This window comes from Myodes glareolus, chromosome 18 (genome assembly GCF_982192425.1).
Source record: "Myodes glareolus chromosome 18, mMyoGla1.1, whole genome shotgun sequence".
NCBI classification, from domain to species: Eukaryota; Metazoa; Chordata; class Mammalia; order Rodentia; family Cricetidae; genus Myodes; species Myodes glareolus.
In genome coordinates, this window is record NC_142043.1 from 62,011,065 (window position 1) to 62,026,104 (window position 15,040).

Here is a 15,040-nt window from a genome sequence, read left to right on the forward strand (position 1 = left end):
ACAGCAGGCAGTGTGTGGTAGCCCAGGGTTCTCTGCTTCCAGGCAGGTCCCATGGTCCTCCCTACCTCTCCCTGCAGTTAGGCCCATCCACAGGGCAGGCACACTTGTTGGTAAATGAGTGAAGGAACACAAAGTGTAGAAAGGATCTTACTAGCACTGTGACTCATACAGGGACAACCTCCAAAAGCCAACAGTGTACTCAAAAGTAGCAACTCTGTATTTCTTCCCTGCATCCAGGGAGTGTGCCATTTTCTTAGCTCATCCCCTCTAAGGAAAGGGCGTTCAAGACAACACATTTCAAACAGAAGGTGACTGCTCATTTTTGAAATCACAGTCATAGACTACTGAATCTGTCTATGTATCACCGGGATATAGCATGATAGAAAGCAGAGCCCAGCCACTGGGACCACATTTTCATAGAAAAGGTGACAAGGCCATTCACCAGTCCATCTGTAAGCAGAATAATGAGGGTAGCTCAGCTCCTTTTCAACATGGGATGGGTAGACTGCACCCCTCCTGGCTCCAGCCCCATACACAAGGGTCTCCATGGGACTTGCCATGGGTCAGCAACTGCCCTGGTTCCAGGCTATAATGAGGTTTGGAGAGCAGTTGTGGGTGACTAGATTCTTAGGATGGTATTCAGCTTCATTCTAACCCTATCACCAAGTACTACCAAACAGCATGGCTCCAGTTCTAGGGCATCCTGATCTACAGAGAATCTGAGTTCAGCACCTGGGTGCTAGAAATTGAATTCAGATTCTCAGTAGATCAGCCAGAGCTATTTACCACTAAGCCATCTCTCCAGCTCTCAGCTCCTTTAAAACAAACTACAATTATTTATTTGTATACATGTGTGTGTATATATGTGAGTTTGTGCATGCTCATGTGCACGCGTGTGCACACATCCACACACATGTCAGAGGATTCCCAGTGTTTTTCAGGCTTGGCAGCAAACATATTTACCTACTGAGTCACCTTATCAGCCCTCCAATTCTCTATAAAGAATATTTTGAAAGAAATAATCAAGAAGCCTATGAACAGGTTTCTAGGGCAAGATCTGGAAGGGTTTTGTGCAATTTGTACCTTAGGACTCTGGAATACACTCCTCCCAGCTCATGGATGAGTTTCCATTCACCTTCCAGACTACTGCCCTGGCAGCCCCTGTACTAGTTCCTGGAGTCCTCTGAAGCACCAGTCCCTGGAGATGTTCCTGATCTTGGCATGGGTCAGATCCTTAAGAGAACTATGGACCATGTACCACTCAGATAGACAGACAGTTGGGACTGTGAGAGAGGAAACAGGAGTGGAACTCAGTAGTGGTAGCAGATGGAGGTACAGGGGTTTGGTCATTAGTAATGCAGGTCTTTATAGATTTTAGGAAATGAGAAGGACCCTCCCAAAACAGAATTATACACTGTACTATAGTAGCCAATATTGTTTGTCAACTTGACTACATCTGAAATCATCTAAACACCAAGCATGCCTGTGAGGGATTTTCTTGACTGGATCATTTGTGGGGGGGGATACCCACTCCTATTCTGGCCACACTTCTGATGGCAGCTCACGTAAAAGGACATGGAAGGAAGGCACTTTTGCCTTTTGCCTGCTTGTCCTCACCCTCACTGTTCATCTATCCTGTTGCTGAGGCATTCATTTGCTGGTATTAGAGCCCACTTCAGAATTCTTCAGGATAGACTGAAGATCAGTGCTGAGCTCTCTAGGAATCCTCTGGAACTCCAGCATCAGATGAAGGCTGCTGGGCATCCAGCCTCATGAACTAATCACCTTCCAGATTCTTTGTCTTTCTGTCAGGAGACAGTAACTGTCTGACAAGCAAGACTACAGCCTATAAACCACTCTAAGAAATTCCATTTGACATAGAGGGGTCAATTCTATCAGTTCTGTTCCTCTAAAGAAGCCTGACTAAGACACACACCAAAAGTTGTCTAAAGTGAGCTATGTGAAGACCTACTTGTGATTTACACACAAGCATAATGATGTTTGTATATCTTTATCATATGGGTTTTTTTTTTTCAGCAATGTAACCCCTGTGATGCAAAGAACACAAGATTGCATCACCTTAAGAGGGAACCCCAGTACCTCTGCCAGCAGTAATCCTCAACCTCTACTCCACTTCTTACCAAGATAGCACAGCCAGCCTGCCAGCACTAGATGTAAAGCCCCCAGCACAGTGCCATGCCTGTCCGAGGAGAGTGCCTGTTATAAAGTAGACATGTGAGCAAGAGAGAAAGACTCTTTCAGCCAAAAGATTACATGTTATTTTCTTCAAACCTGAAGAAAAAACAAAAACACCAAACTGCTGCCAAAATTAGCTTACATCACCCAAATTAAAAGCAATACACAACTTCTAGACTGTGGCTAGCATTTATTCACAAAGAGCCAGTAGGAGGAGACACACTCCACAATGCTAATACTTTATTATTCCAGTCTTTAGCTTTGCTTGCTCAACACATGCTTTACCTAGTGCCTTGTGACCTGATTTTCTTGTATCTCTTTAAAAACAATTTATTTGTGAAAGGGCTATAAATAGCTCACTCCTCTAGAGCTTACATTACATAGGAATCTTGCTGTTTCATATACATGACAGAAGTAAGGCGATGCTTAATTTCTATGGCATTAAAAACAGGTAGTCATTAGTTGAGCTCAGAGAAGCAGCATGAACCTTTAGGTCTCTTCAGATTCACTTCAGCTCTGGGATGTTCGGTGTCTCTCGGAAAACTTTGGTTGCAAACTGACTTCACATCACTAATGGAGCTAAAAGATGGGCCATCAGCAAAAATAAAACTCTACTCCCAGGCACATCAATGACGGTAACTGTGATTTTGTTCTTTCCACTTCCTGATTGCCCCCCCCCTCACCACAGCCCCGCCAAAGATCAACATCAGATGTAAATAAAACAGAATCTCCTTTAAAGTTCTTAGTTCTAGAACATTTGTGAGCACAGAAATAACGGATGGGTCATTTTTTTGGCACAAAGTCAAAACTCAGGAGAAGAGCGTCCACTGCTGTTCCCCAAACACGGTGATCTCCAGGGGCTGCGAACTGTCCTGTTTTGCTCACGTGGACACCCTCTGTAACTCACCTATTCGCTTGACCCTAACTGCTATCAAGGCTCTTCAGCCGGCCGTGCAGGACTGGTCAGTGGATGGCTCACGCTGGAGCTGCCGCACAGGTGCAGAGTCTATACATGAGGAAGCAGTGAAGCCACGGACATGCTGTGGCTACAGGCACAGAGCACCCTCTGCCGACACAGTCCTCCCATCTTTGCTTACCTCCACACCAAGAAAAACTTCCAACCCTCACCTTCTTGAATGTGGCCATAACTGAGTTACTCTTCATACTAGCATCTTGGGGGCTTTAGCACCCCAACAGAAACAGATGCTAACTTAACTGACAGTCATAAAAACGAAACACCAAAAAAAAAAAAAAAAAAAAAAAAAAGAATCCAAGAAAACAGTAAGAAATGGTAAAAAGCCTTCATAAGACCTTGCTTAGTACCAGGCACAAAGCACTGACTTTATCAACAATGATGAAATCAGAGTCAGTCCCAAGGACAGCAGGTGGGATGTGAGGTCTAAGAATGACTATGGCCACAGAAAGACCAGAATGAACCCAGAGTAACAATCTGTGCCGAGAATTATTCAGTGAAATCCATTTCAAAGGCAAGCCAGGGGACTTAATTAAAGCTTTCATTTTCTTTTCTTAAAGGCGGGGCTTTGCTAAGTATCCCAGGCTGACCCTGAACTCTTAATTTTCCTGCCTCAGCCTTTTGAGGACTTGGAATTCAGGCCTCTGCCACCACAGCCGGCACAAAAGTCATCTGTCAGACTTTATGAGATTTTAAAAGGCTTTTACTTACCTTGAAATTTGTTTAGTTTTTATTTTGGTTCAAATCCTGAGGCAAAACTCCTTCAGGACAAGCAAAGTGAGATCACAGCTCAGCGCTAAAATAGCAGGTGTGATGCTCTGGGCTGATGTCTTCCTTTAGCCACACCTAGAGTTCTCCATGTCCAGTTTGACAAACCTCGATCTGTAATAAAAGATTCAATTACTCAGTACTTTAACTCAAGGTTAAAGCCTTTTCACCAATTTAGAAATGAACTCTAATAATATTCTTATTTGTAGGCTTGGCCTTGAACTTGAGATCTTGCATCCACCTCCCCAGAGCTGAGATTACTTACAGGCATGTGTCATTGATTCAGTACTCTGAATTCTAAAAGTCTTCTTCCTATACATCAGCTTATTCCATTTTACACATGGTCTTATGAACTTTTTCTTTCTTTTTTTTTTTGTTTTTTTGTTTGTTTGTTTTTGTTTTTTCGAGACAAGGTTTCTCTGTAGTTTTGGTGCCTGTCCTGGAACTGGCTCTTGTAGACCAGGCTGGCCTTGAACTCACAGAGATCCATCTGCCTCTGCCTCCCGAGTGATGGGATTATAGGCGTGCACCACCACCGCCCAGCTGGTCTTATGAATTTTTAAAGGGGAGCCACAGTAACTAGTCACTTGACCACCACAAGTCGGTGCACATGTTACACCCACACTTAAATCTTGTTGGCCCAACAGAATACCCTAACAACACCAGGGTTAGAAAGGAAGGAGGCCTCAGGTAAAATATATTCTCTTTAAAATACAATGCACACATTCACATGCAAATACATGTGTGTGAGAGTACAGACACAAGAACACATATGCCCAGCCCTCACTTCTGCCCTTCTGGCAACCCTGAGGCTCCTAGAGGCTAACTGCAAAATGATATCTATAGCCCAGTTCTCCTGTTTTCAACTAGTACTTCACCACATAATAGACTCAGAACCCTACAGAGCCCATCCTAGATATCTGGGGAGTTATGTTCGGAGGTGACTAGGCTTCTAAGTAGATCCTTGCTAGGAGCAAAAATGAAGTGTACTTTGTGCAAGAGCTGCCCAGAACAGCTACTTCATCACCTCACCATGCTAGGGCACAAGATCCCAGTCCTGATGATCATAAACATGATGCTATTTTATATGCACTGTCACACTGCACTGAGATGCACTGTCAAATACCCAGTGCAGTCAAATAAAAATATTACTTCAGACTACGGCAACACTAAACATAGAGCATGAATTTCACCTCCAAAACTTTTAAAAGTTAAGTAAAATTAACAAATGCCAAGAAAATTACAGACTTACAAAGACTTCAGAAGAAACAGAATACCTGACTAGACTGTATGTGTGAAAGCATCAGAAAACAAAATTTACCCGACAACAAACTCTCCATACCTAGACGGCTACTCCAGGAAGTTTAACATATCTGCCAAGATAATGAAAAGGGAAAAGACTGGTCAGTCCCATGCAAACAGAGGTCCAAGCTCTAAATAAGAGGTGAACAAATCCAACCCAACAAGATGGGTTACGCTGTGGCTGCACACGTGAGAGAGTGCAAAAGCCAGTTTCAGTGATCTGCCAAGTTAACCAATAGGAGAAGCATGATGCTGCCACTGCCTGAAGTTTCCTCCCAGCAAGTCCAACCATACCCTCACAGGTGCAAGCTTAAATGGAAAATCGAGGATAAAAGTCAAGACAGAATTTTAAAGTGTAGTGTAGAAGGCATCTACCAGTGTGTGAGGGAAGATGCCATCAAAGAGCAGTATGGAGCACACTGGGTACCAACGTCCATCTAGTTTAAGCTGGTGATGGGTACATGGTCATGCAGTTAAAGTTATTCTTTTATACTAGTTTCTTCTGTATTGAAAACATATTAAAAATGTATTAGAAAAATGTCTTCAATAACAATTGGTTTACAGAGCATTACTTGCAGCTGCTATAGGGCTAGCTAATGGCCACCTGTTGGATATTACCACCAGATGACCGCCTGTAGCATAGAAAAGAACAGAGGACCTCACGCACAGGTCAGGGATGAGGGCTGTGAGTCAGCATGAAGGCAGCTGGAGACTCTATATTCCTCAGAAAGGAGAAGAGATACTGAGGAGAAAGGGAGACGGGAACTAAGTATGGCAGGCAGACACGCACATACACACACACTAGGCAGAGTTGTGACTCTTGTGCCTGCACAGGCACATGAGTGACTGAAAGAACAGACAGCCCTCAGGGTGGAGGAAGAGACAGTCACACCGACTGACACTCCCAGGAGCTAGTATCCCCTCCACTACTGGAGCTCCTCTTGGTGGCTGTTCCAAGTCTCAGAAGCTGACAAGTGCTCCAGGCTCATCAAGCTGGAAGGCGTCTTCAACAGCTTACACACTCATACAGGAAAGGCTAATACCAACAGCAGTACAGTACAAACTGTATTAGCATGAATTTATCACTCAGCACTTGATAGATTTGCTGTGCCCATAATAATTGTATTGATTAAATGAAACAATTGCATTTCGTCTTAAAGTGATATTTATCATTATAGTTTAATCAGACTATGGGAGTAAGGACTTTGCTCTGCCAAACACTAAATACTCTCATTTTCTACCTTGTAAAGCCATGAAACCAACATCATTACACAAGCATGGGGTTAAAAGTAAGCTCACTGGCAGAGCCACAGTGCTTTCAAAGGGCTGCTATCCCAGGTGTAGGTACAGCAAGCTCATCTGATAAACAACAAAGATAAAATCACCAGGGCCTGGAAGGGCACCGGGACCAAGAAGCAACCTCCCTACCATGAAAACTGCTTCATGTGGAATGCTAACATGGTCCTGAGAACTGGCAGTTATAAGAGGAGGACTGAGGGTCCGCAGACCCAGAGAAGAGGGGTTGTCACCCAGGGAGACAGAAGGGATACTGCCTCAGCTGACTGTCCAGGCACTGTAAGAGAAGGGGTAAGGTAGAAGGCTCCAGCCCAGTTAGCAGCAAGAAATGTGCCTGAAGGGTGTGAGCTGGAAGCTGGAAGTACGAACTGGCAACAGGAGAGTCTCTCAGAGAACTCAGTGACCAGCGCCCAGCAGAAAAGCAAGCCCGAAGTTGGCAACCACTCCTGGGACTGTGGTTCCAAAACGAATAGGTGAGATTTTCAATAAGCAATGTGCTAAAATCAAAAGGGAAGAGAAATCTTAGAAGCTTCATGGATTGCTTTAAAGTAGGAGGCCAGTGAACTACAGTCCATGACCATGTGCATCTCAATAAGGACAGCACCTTCACACCAGCACACAGACCCAGCACAAAGACCGTGCATACAGTAAAACTTAAGAATAACAATCCTTCATAGAGAGACACTAGCAGCTGAGCTCACTATTCCACTGAAGGATGCTCTGAAACAGGACCAAAGTGTATTCTAACAGTTCATGCCAGTTTGGGTTTTAATTTAACCCCCTTTTTTTTTCTCTGACACAGACTAACATCCTAAGAACAGACTATGGAAATTTAAGGGCTCACGGCACATACAAAGCTCCACCTACACAAGCCTCCTGGGAAATGCAGGGGCACTACATGGCTCACACAGTCTGGCTCCCTGGCAGGGACAAGCAAGGGTCAGCAAAGGCTGGGGCAGATATGGAAGTATCACCATCTTCTCATAAACTCAACTGTGATAATACTGTTCACTGGTGTGGGAGAATTGTCTGTATTCTGTCAATCACATTTTAATAAAACGCTGATTGGCCAGGAAGGCAGTATAGGCGGGAAAGCCAGACAGGAAGTAGGGGTGGAGCAAAGAGACTGAGAGTATTCTGGAAGCAGAAGCTCCCTCCGCCACTCCTGCGCAGACCATCGAAGAGGCAGCATGTAACTTGCCCAGCTGAGAAAGGTACGGAGCCATGTGGCTAATAGATAAGGATAGTAGATAAGGATAATGGGGTAACATAAGTTATAAGAGTTAACAAGAAGCCTGACCTAATGGGCCAATCAGTTTATAACCTTATGGAGTCCTGTGTGTGATTTCTCTCTGGGATTTGCCGGCTGTGGGGTACCAGGCGGGATGGAAACCCCAATAAGCCAGCCCCTTCATGTTACAGATGGCGCCCAGACATCGATAACTGAATCCACAGAAAGCCTGAGAAAGCTTGGGAAAGAATAGAGTAAAGCATGTTTTGTTGGTAGCAGCAATTTCTCGGGTCTGCTCTGCTTGCTAGAGGCAAGCAAATGCTTTCATCTAAGAGAGGCTTCCTGACTCAGCTTTAGCTGCAAAACGTTGCAGCTCATTAAGAGGTCCTGCTACGAAACACTTAAACGGTGTTGATGAAAAGCTGAACGCATGCTTTTCGGTTTTCAGTCGTAGCAGGAAAAAAGCTGCGCTGTTTTAAAATGCCGGCCGTCCTGCCAGGGCAAACTCTGACTCTTCCAGGCAGGCAGTCCGACTGAGTGTGGTCTGTGAGCAGAATGATGCAGCTTGCTTGCTGGCAAGGACCTTGAAACGCCATAGACTTGTGGCGATAGAGCGGTACCTCTGCTGTGAGGCTGGAAAGCCAAGGAATGGGCTGGATTCAGCCATCAAAGCCATGGCTTTCATCCTCTCCTTAATGAATCCTGTAGTCAGAAAAAGAGAGATATATAGTAAAAGAAAGACTCAAAGTTGAAGAAAACCTCTAAGTGGTTTACTATGTGTTAAAAATACATGCAGGTTAAAGGTTAAAGTTCTTAGGGTGAAAAGGGAAGAAAGAAAGTAGTTGGGTGTGGTAGTACACACCTTTAATCCCAACACCTGGGAGGCAGAGGTACGTTGACCTCTGAGACTTTAAGGGGCAGAGGTAGTTGACCTCTGTGATTTCAAGGTGTGGTAGTACACACCTTTAATCCCAGCACTGGGGAGGCAGAGACGGTGGGATCTCTGTGAGTTCAAGGACAGCCTGGTCTACAGAGTTATTCCAGGACAAAGATATAGAGAGATCCTGTCTCAAAAAGTAAAAGTAAAAATAGAAGAAATAGAGGTGAAAATAAAGATGGAAAATACACAGAGAATCTTGATACTGTATGCTATTATGCTCTCTTTGAATTGTTTGATTGTTGAGGAAGGAGCAACAGCTGCTAAAGGACTGTTGTTTATAAATACTGCTGAACTAACCCAAGATAGGAATTTTGAAAATACCTTGGCTTCAAAACTGAAGTCAAAAGGTTTGTTACTTTGGAGAAGAGATTTTGCTTTTGTTTCCACAGAAAATGAAAGGCTATGGATTCATTCTGGGTTAAGAAAAATCATCTTTGATCAAGGAAGACCACCTGAGAAATCTCCAATAGGAACAGATGGCCCAGATGACAGAGTTCTATATCCAGAACAGATTCAAAACTGCTGCCTGAGATGATCAAGACTCACAGGATACTCCAGTCAGGACTTGATTATAACTAAATTTTCTTTAGGTCCCCATAAGATCATCAGCACCCCCAACCAGCAGGAAGTAGCCTGAAATACTACGCCCACATTCCCAACAAATGGACTATGGGTATTTTCCTTTGTTTAAAAAAAAAGAGGGAAATGGTGTGGGAGAATTGTCTGTATTCTGTCAATCATACTTTAATAAAATGCTGATTGGCCAGGCAGGCAGTATAGGCGGGAAAGCCAGACAGGAAGTAGGGGTGGAGCAAAGAGACTGGGAGTATTCTGGAAGCAGAAGCTCCCTCTGCCACTCCTGCGCAGACCACCGAAGAGGCAGCATGTAACTTGCCCAGCTGAGAAAGGTATGGAGCCATGTGCTAATGTAGATAAGGATAATGGGGTAACATAAGTTATAAGAGTTAACAAGAAGCCTGACTTAATGGGCCAATCAGTTTATAACCTTATGGAGTCCTGTGTGTGATTTCTCTCTGGGATTTGCCGGCTATGGGGTACCGGGCGGGACGGAAACCCCAACAAGCCAGCCCCTTCATGTTACAGTTCACTTTTAAATATGTTCACAGTTTTGTTTTGTTTTTTGTTTTTTTGTCAATTCTGACTCTATGGAATTTTTTAACACCCCCCCCCCCACTCCCCACACATACTGAATCTCATACAATCCACACGGGCCTCAAACTTAGTATGCAGCCACAAATGACTTTAAATTTCTGATCCTTTCGCCCCTATATTTTGAGAACTAAGATTAGAAGTGTGTGAACTGAGGCTGGTTGATGTGGTACTGGGAGTCAATCACAGAGCTTCATGCATGCTGGGCAAGCACTTCAACAACTGAACTACAGGCCCTGTCCCCATCTTGCAATTTTTAAGTGAATTAGTGAACATTTTTGGAAATACTTTTATGACTTTAGAGAAAATACTATTTCAAGCTTTCAGTGATCTAATGTTCCATGTGAAGTTAAGGCCTGTTGCAAATATTAAAAGAATTCATTAAACAAATGGAGTTTCCAACATCTGACTGTTTATGATCAGTTCAAGAAGAATCTAATAATCCTAATATCATGAATGAGCTCTGTAGTTCTAGAGCTAGATACCAGAGGAAAGACAGACATGGAAAGAGATATACAGAAAAACACAGAGAGACAGAGCCCAAGGAGCAAGCCAGCAAGCCAGTGTGGGTGCTGGCCTCATGCTGAGAACAGAGTGGAGGTAGTGAGTGAGAGAGATGCTGGCTGGTACCTTCTTCCTCAGGTCCACCCTCCTGGGAGAACTGTCCACCCCTGAGCACACGACAGGTGTCGGGGAGGGGGCACTCAGGCCCCAGGAGGAGGGCCTCTGCCATGGTCAGGTGCTCACATCCTGGCAGACTTTGTTTGTTTGGGCACTGGAAAGGAACAAATACCATCTTGCTGGGTGGGCCTTGAGAATTTTCTACATAATTAATAAAGGGCTACAGGGGCTGAGATTTTCTTTGTCACTAAACAGGATGATCAGCCACATCATTTTCACTATGGCTTTTTCTTGCTTTTAGGGAACTATTTTTATAACTTGAAAGTAAAGGTACTTTCACCCAGTTATAGCTGACAGACTAACAAAGGCAAGAGGATTGAAGTCAGGGTGGAGCACATGCAGATAAGGAGTAACAGAGACTCCTGCTTCAACAACAGTACCTCACATAACCTCTTGAGGCAGTGTCCAGTCAAATGAACTTTTCTTCTTAGCATGAGTGACCCTGGGTCCCCAGATGACACACTGCTACTGGATGTATCTGTGAGGGTTTTCACACATGTTGGCATTTGGACCTCAGTAGACCGTCCTCTATGTGCTAAGCATAACCTGACTCACTGAAGGTCTGGGCAGAACCAAAACAGAGGCAAGAGGACTCTGTCCCCTTCTACCTCCCTCCCTGGTTGACCTATGATATCTCTGGGCCTAGTGCTAGGACTCACACTGATGCTCCCTGATCTCAGTCTTCCCAACTCAAACTGAATTACACCCTAACTTTCTCAGGGATTCAGCTCACAGAGACGGGCTAGGGAATTCCCAGCCTCACTGATTACAACCATCAATCTCTCTCTTTAGCTTGTTTGCTTTCTCTTACATGACACAGAAAGATGGAGAAATTAAAAACAGAAGCAAGGACACACCCCAGTATTTCTCCAGACAACACTGAGTGATACACCAGCAGACACAACTCTGTTGAATGGACCTGTCAACTCACTCTTTCCCTAAGGAAACTTGGAATAGATTGTTTAAAAGAACAAATAAGATCCAGAGAGATGGAGACCTGAGTTTGACCCCTGGAGCCCACATAAAAGTGGTTGGAGAGGGGCTGGAGAGATGGCTCAGTGGTTAAGAGCTTTGCCTGCTCTTCCAAAGGACTTGAGTTCAATTCCCAGCAACCACATGTGCTCACAAGCATCTGTAATGAGATTTGGTGCCCTCTTCTGGCCTGCAGGGATACATGCAGGCAGAACAATGAATACGTAATAAATCGATCTTTAAAAAAAAAAAAGTGGTTGGAGAGAAAGGACTCTACAAAGTTGTCCTCTGACCGCCACATGCACATCACAGCACACAAATGCACCTCCCATTACACATAATGACGAGGATGATGATGATGATGATGATGATGATGATGATGACACCACAACTAAGAATTTCAATGAAGAATCATACACGAGAGGGGGAGTGAAAAAGAAGAATTAAACACGTAGAATTGCAAATTCAAGGAGTTTTCTATAACAGAAAGAATAAAACAAAACCTGAGACTTGGTCTAAGTCAAGTAGAACAAGAAGAAAGATGTTCAGAAATCCTGATGGTGGTCAAGAAGGCCAATAAACCAGTCTTGGACAGGTGGGTACCAAAACAAACAATAAATATAAGGTCCAATAAATTTGCTCTGTGAACTTAAGGAGTGTAATAAAATAACAAGTACCAGCTTTACTTCTACACACCTACAACTTCACCTACATATGATCACCTCCACACACACCAACTTTACTTTACCTTCCCACCAACTTCACCTCCACACACCTCAACTTCACCTCCACACACCCCAACTTTACCTCCATACACCGCAACTTCACCTACATATGACCACCTCCACACACAACAACTTTACTTTACCTTCCCACCAACTTCACCTCCACAAACCACAACTTCACCTCCACGAACCACAACTTCCTGCCTATATTCTCACAATTTGACCTCCAAATAGCTTGATGTTCCACCAACTTCTCTAACAAGACTCAGGCCTATCAACCAATTTTGTTAATTAAAATCATAGAAAATGTGATCTGTTTATATAAGTAATGTTATACTTTTGAAGTATTTGCTAAATCAACATAAAAAATGTCATTTTACACGTGCAACACTGTATCTAACATCTAAACATGAAGGGCAGCTGCCTATTCAGGAAAGCCCTATCATTACATTACTACTGCATTCAGATCTGTATCTTGCTCCTTCAGGATGCACTAAAGTCTTTAACCACAGACCAGACAGGGCAGAGAGGGTCAGAGAAAAGCTTACAGAAGGACTCATGGTAAGGACTGTGCTTCCATGAGGCCAACCAAGAACTGAAACCACCCTCCCACCAACCCAGCTACCGAGTCCAACTCCAGCCAAGCATCTAAGATCCCTTTATAAAACAGTAACAGCAGCACTCCTCCAGGGTTGCTGTGATACGGAAGGGCAAATAAGATACTGCAGCTGTGTCTACTTACAGCACCTGTCAAAACCTGGTTGAGTAAGTATATCAGAGACAGAGGTCAGGTTCAGGGTCAAAGTAAGCCAGGTTCAGTTATGCTGGGACGTTCAACAAGCATCCCTAATGAAAGCAAAGCAGGCGTCCCTAGTATACAAAAATCACTATGACCCCAAAGATCAGAGGTTACATGTGACTAGGTACCTAAGAAGCATTCTGCTGCACCTACAGTGCCAAACTTCAAGGGTATACTGACACTTGGCAGAAGAAAAAGCACATCCTCTCTGGAAAACCTCCTCATCATCTGAAGCCATCACGATTCACACAAGACAATGTCAAAAGAGAATGGATTGTACTAGGAAAACAAGGTATGAGGGAGAACAGCAGCAGCAAGACATTCAAGGAACAGTTCATGGAAACAGGTGAAAATAGGAAAACAGGATAACCAAATGGACTTGAGGGAGGGAAAAAGAAATTCCAGAAATAAAAAAATACAGTGACTATAATTAAAAAAATTAATGGACATGTTAACAGCATAACAGACCTAAAGATAAAAGGGAAACAGAGGAAGAACAGGAGGTATGATCTAGAGTGCAGTGTAGAAGTATACAGGAAACACAAGACACTGGGGCCTAACTGTAACAGAATATGTGCCTACTATCTTAGCTTTTCGTTACTATAACAACACCTGAGGCTCTGCTTTGGAGGCTCTTGTTCCTGACTGACTGGCATGAAGCAACAGCATCCTTGATGAGGCAGCATTATCACCAGAGAGTACATGGCAGAGAAACACCACTCTCCTCACAGCAAGGATGCTAACAGAGGGCAAGCAAAGAATGTAGCTTCTATAATCCCCTCCCCTGTGACCTGAGACTTGGCTGTCAGGCCCCACTTCCTAAAGGTGCTGCTACCTGACAGTATTTTCTTGGGGATCAAAACTCCAACACAGGATCCCTTGGGGTGGGGGGATGGGTACTCTCAATTCAAATTCTAGAAGGCAGAGAAAACACAAATAACTACAAACCTTGACCAGGAACAGAGAAATGAACCAAAGCAGGAAAAATCACAAAGACACATGAAGGTGGGGGTGGGGCACGAGATTCTAAACATGTGTAGCCAGAACAATCTTTTCATAATGAGGACAAATAAAGGTGTTTCAGACAAACTGCTGCTGGGACAATCTGCCACCAAAGAAGTCCTGGGGAGACATTTCAGAAGTAATATGGTCCTAGTGAGAAGACATAGTATAGAAGACTGAAAAAGAAAGAAGCCACGTGTGAAGACATCAACAAGCGGGGGAAAAAGTTTCACATAACCGTTCCAGCAAGTGGGACCATGTCCCAGTCTTCATGAGGCCAGTGTAACCCTGCTGCAGACACCACGAATCAGTAGTCAGTGTCTCTTATAAATGTAAACACAAGAGTCCCCAGAAATTTAAATCTAGTAATACATAAGAGACAGAACACCAAGCAAGCTGGATGCATGCCCACCAGGAACATATAGTTAGCTTTAACATTCAGAAATAAATTGAGGAGGTAATTTAGCATGACATTTCTACTCGAGCATTCTTCAAGAGTCCTTAAAATTTCAAATTGGTGTTGACATAACTTTCCAACATACAATGAATCTGACAGTTTTCACAAGGAAGAAAGAGAAAGAAGGAGGAAGAAGGAAGGAGAAAAGAACAGAAAATAAATAACAAAGCTGATAGAATGAAGACAATGCTTTTGTTAATAAAAATGAAGGCTAAGTATCACAACCTCCTCATATCCCTCCTCTGGAGGGGGGCAGCAAAGTTGACAGGCACAGCAGAGCACCTGGGGGCTGTCCTAGGAGACATTAAGTCATTACTAACCAAGCTGAGGGGAGGCAGGAGCGAGACATCTGACTTTGGTTCCTGGGAGACCCCAGGATTGCTCTGTTATTCTCATCTAGCAGGAGCAGGTATTCTTGTTAAAAGGTAGTTCACCATGGAGCTTCCGGAGGCTGTGAAAACTGTAGTCACAGAGTTCTGCACTGTGTGCTCAGGTATGCTTATCTAGTAAAATTGAACCTGGTTTAAA

The 15,040-nt window shown here is 43.8% G+C and overlaps 1 protein-coding gene across 9 annotated transcripts in view; it reads right to left on the reverse strand.

Annotated features, from left to right (window-relative positions):
- Adarb1 (adenosine deaminase RNA specific B1) overlaps positions 1–15,040 on the reverse strand; it is a 123,634-nt gene that overhangs the window by 58,867 nt on the left and 49,727 nt on the right. For 5 of the 9 annotated variants that reach the window (XM_085679787.2, XM_085679796.2, XM_085679786.2 and 2 more), the window contains one exon: positions 3,881–4,051. The gene's annotated coding sequence lies outside the window, so the exon portion shown is untranslated. The other 4 variants (XM_085679794.2, XM_085679789.2, XM_085679795.2 and 1 more) reach the window with 2 other exon arrangements.